The sequence below is a fragment of the Atta cephalotes genome (assembly GCF_000143395.1).
Source record: "Atta cephalotes unplaced genomic scaffold scaffold00062, whole genome shotgun sequence".
Classification (NCBI taxonomy): domain Eukaryota; kingdom Metazoa; phylum Arthropoda; class Insecta; order Hymenoptera; family Formicidae; genus Atta; species Atta cephalotes.
The window spans coordinates 375621-380565 of NW_012130126.1; the positions used below are offsets into that span (position 1 = coordinate 375621).

Genomic DNA, 4945 nt, shown 5'->3' on the forward strand with positions numbered 1-4945 from the left:
TCTCTCTCTCTCTCTCTCTCTCTCTCTCTCTCTCTCTCTCTCTCTCTCTCTCTCTCTCTCTCTCTCTATCTCTCTCTCTCTCTCTCTCTGCTTCTCTTTTTATGTACCCTTTTTTTTCGCGCACGCACATCCTTTTATTATGCGAACCACATAAAACAGAATACATACCGTGCTGCATAAACCGTCAGTTCTTTGTTCCTCCGACATAAAATTGGCTCCGAGAAAAAGGAATGACATCTTAGATATTTTTTTTTACTATGCACTACATATGTACTGATTTTACTAAATTTATTTATTAATATATAGTGTTGCTTTTAAATTTTTGTAATATCATAAATGAAAAAATATTCAAGCACTTTGATATCCAAACAGATTTGATTATTGTTGATTTAATTGCAATATTATTAACCCTTAAATCACTACAAGAATAATGCACTTAAATATGCATTTAATGTTATCTAATTCAATTCGTTTGTTTATAACATTTATAAAAATAAATACATTGTAAAAACTTTTTTATCGAAAGACATTAAAGAACATAATAGTATCAAACAAATGTAAATATTTTTATTAATAAAAAAGATATGAACGGAAAAAGTATTAGAAAAGCTCAGAAAAACAATATACCGAAAAAGCGTTGAAGAGTTAATTTTATTGTGTTATTTGTACTACCTGTATATTATACCATATTTGATTGTGTTCTGGTCGCTTAGCCAATTAGTAGCCTTTAACCTTCATTTACCATCTGTTGCCGGAAGAACGTAAACGTCGGCCATTCTTCTGAAAACCACCACCACAACCGGTGCAATAATTTTATTGGCTACGGTAGCCATATTCTGACATGAATAGAAAGAAAGATGTCTAAAGTTTACTTTGTCACCAAGAAGTAATCATCACTTGACAGATAGATTAGATATAGCGACAAATTTCAATTTGCTAGATTTCGGATACCTTGAATATTTTGCAGATTTTCTAGCTTTACAGAAATAGATCCCGTTCTTCTATCTAAGTACTTAGAGCGTATATAAATACCTAATTTTCTTTCTTAAGAGTTCTCAGGGGTCTCTTAGCGAGACACCTGTTTTACGATGGTCTACCAGAGTGCAGAGTTCTCAAGTAGGTAACAATTTTCCTTAAGTAGCATGCCATCTCTCAGTATAGCTGCTAATCGACGTTGCTGGTTAGGTCTTTATATTGTAGATTGTAACAGATAGAGCGTAAGGGATAAATCGGAGAAACGCATATGTTATCTTAATGAAAGCTAACGAAACGACCGGAAATAATTCAGATACGCTCCTGTTTTCTGTTACCTCGGAAAACAATTACACGTTTAAAATCTTGTGGTTAGTGAAACGATTATTTCCAATATCCCGTTTTCTTTGTGCCTTCAGTCAGTGAGAAAATTCCCAGGCTCTTCAGGTCATATTTTTACGGTTATTTTGTCTAAAAAAAACGTAAGACAAATTATTGTTGGAAGTGCGTTCGAATAAGTTATAAAAACGTTTAGTTATAGACTGCAAGTAAGGTCTTTATTTCCATTTAATATGAAAATAACGAGATTTTGATGAACGCCATGCAAGTTACTCGGTTCTGATTGCTATGATGTGCTTTCGTGAGCCACGCACTCATACCATAGCTCCGTGCAGTCGAACTCATTTATGTTCGTTTTATACATAGTCTAGATAAAATCATAAATACACTGTACATACGATATTTATAATTGAGGAGATGAGCGGAATAAAGGCCTAATTATAAAATCGTGATATTAATAAAAATTAAAATAACTTGCTACTTTTTTATTACACACATGGATATAGTATGGATATAGTACTAAATGAATTTGTGTAATGTCTTTAAGAAATTACATGTTACAATACTTTTCTATTACGATCAATATTACATGAAAAAGCTAATTGCCGGAAAAAGGATCTAAGTAGAATTGTGCCTTTATTCCGCCCATCCCCTCAATTATGCCTTGCGACAGATTGCACAAAAAAGTGGAATCTTGATGAAATCTATTCAAGAGATGAATATTACTGTCACGCATAACGTCGAATTTATCTACGAGTATCGTCAAAGTTAATACTGATTGATAAATTGTTTATTAACTGTACAACAGCGGCTTCCGTCTAATAACTTTCTTTATGATCCTCTCGATCATAAAAGCATTGGTTATTTCTAAGATGCATCGAATATTCACGTACTGTGTGTCCCGAATATAAATGTACTGAGTGTCCCGTTTTAAATAACTATCTCAAATATCTCTTAAATTCATTTGAGAAAAAAATGTTTCAGATGAAAATTTTCGAGTGAGATATAATTGATTTGATTTTGAGTGATGTCAAAATCAAGATAAAGACACTTTGAATTATTTAAATAGGACCTCATTTTTCATTACATATTTTTTGTAGCTTATCTTGAGAGCTTTTCGAAGCTTTATAATAAAATAAAAAATCTTTCCATTAAATATTTTTCGCACACGCATGCGTGCGTGTGTGGATGGATAGGTGTTCATGCAGTGCGTGTCACACACTACATATGCACACACGCATGTGTACATCACATACATACGCGCGTATATACATCACATATGAATGAAAAATGAGTGATTCCATTAAAAAAATTCACGTTCTTCATGTTTATCAGTTTATTAGATATATATAATAGGATAGTTAAACACTCACGATAATATCTACCTTTTTCCAAGTAACAATTTTTGTTCTTCTATTCTGTCGAATAAATCTAGGCGACTATATCTATTCCTTATTTTCCGGGAGAAGCGTTACGTAGCGTAATTGCATACCTGTCGATAATCACCGATGCGACCGGCTTCTGAAAGTTAAGCACGTGTTGTACAAAACCATTTATGCTCGTGCTGCACAACTGTACAACTGCAGACACGTGTGCGCTACGTGCATCTATATAGACGAAGAAAGAGAAGGAGAGAAAGAGAGAGAGGTGAGATCTCGTTCTGTTCGCGTACGTGCTTACTGTCATACATTAGAGTTAATTAAGTGTGTTTAATTAAACTCGTTGTTCCCCTTTTAATGCAGAATCCCTTCCACTCGCGCAGTTTACCAGCACTTCTCTCGGCAGTCGACGTTTGCCATTCCCGTTTCTACCGTCGTCTCCGTTTTCCCCGTTCCATTCCTCGCTGATGGACTTAGAAGTGCTAATGGCTCCAGCTTCGATTCCAAGTATGGCTGGAATTTCTCCTGACCGGCGAAGACGGCTCTCCTTCAAACTGAGAGACCGGAACGGTGAAACGGCGGGAGCCTTAAGATCTACGTCTTTCTACTTCGAAGCGAAACGAGAAGCTGTGGATATTATCTTTGCAAAAAGTTTTCAAAAGCGTGTACATTATTTAAAGAGAAAATTTTGCTCTTAAGAATTAAAATAGATCTTAAATAGAAAAACTGGGTTCTTGAAGACTTATATTTATTAAAAATAAAAGTTTAGAAAGGCTATGAATACAATAAACAACAATGTAAATGGGTAAATAAAAGAAACAAATATAATTATCATTTAAAGCAAATAACAAATAACAGACGTCGAGCTCGATCATATTACCTTAATATTACATATAAAACATATTTAAATAACAGATAAACTAAATTAGTATACTGAAATTAAACGCATTCAACTAATAGAATAATACAAAAAAAAACAAAAAACAAATAGCCATCTATAAAATCGCATCCTGTTATCGTGGATCTAATATTATGTCCGCAACAATATAGCGTATATGTTAGAAGTCAAGATCATAAAAGTCCATATTGGTGTCAAAGTGCGCAAAATATTCACAAGTATCGTAAATTATTATAAAATACATGTTAAAATCATTTAAATGTAGTACATTTATATATAGTAAAAGCCGTCGATATTTTCAATAATTAAAAAATTTTTTAATATTGCTATAATTCGATAAATTATTCTTAAATACCAATCTTGTAGCAAGTTTGATGCAATACGGTACGACATACAGTGAGTGCAAAAAATATTCGTACAGAGAAAATATTTTTTAAAAAACTTTATTTTTAAAAAGTAATTCAGAGAAGAAGAAAAAATAATCCAGAGAAAATGTTATTCATCGAATTGATATCGAATCGATATCGATACGATGATTTCAACACTTATTTGACGTCTATTCGACGTTTAATTAACGATCATTTCTTGCTGAGTAATTAACAATTTATTCATAAAGAATAAAATAGAATAAAGAAGAAAATGTATGTTTCTTAAAATTATATATACCAAAAAGATGTATATTAATTATAGAAAATATATCATCTGAAAAATAAAGGAAAATTAATTCTATTGTTTGAATGCTCAAAAAGTACAGTCGAGAAATTTAACTTCTAAAATCAGGAATATATGCAAAGCTTGTTTGCTTATATTAAAAACAGAATATATTTATTGTATAAAATTGCTAATGTTTATTTTTTATAAATAAGACTTTTTTTATAAAAACTTTCACAAATACTTTTTGCTCTCACTGTATATACACTTTGAATAAGATAATCAATAATAAATAAAATTTCGCCAAATGGTATCAGCTACATGTTGTGTCAATTATCGACCATCAATTTGCAGCAGTTTCCCTGATGCACAATAAATAAAATACCGTTACGTGAAACGCATTTTAACGCGTAGCAGAATGAGGATATCATGTTGTTTCGCGGAAACGTTCCCAGCCCCCCCATTTGACATGAGACCGCAAGCTAATAATTTTACACGCCGCCACGTAATTTTTGTATGTGTAAAGCGAAAAATTACACAACAAATTTTTTCGAGAGGCCGCGTTTTTTATTCCAGCTTCCGAACGTCAGAAGAAACGTGCATTATGATATTGCACCGTGGTTGTCGATCGATAGCTACGGCGACCGGGAACGAGCGTGCACATGCGACCACACACACACACACACACACACACACACACACACAC

General features: G+C 32.9%; 1 protein-coding gene across 1 annotated transcript in view; it reads left to right on the plus strand.

Annotated features, from left to right (window-relative positions):
• Positions 1 to 4945, plus strand: part of LOC105623657 (homeobox protein invected-like) — a 73338-nt gene that overhangs the window by 32408 nt on the left and 35985 nt on the right. The window lies entirely within an intron of this gene.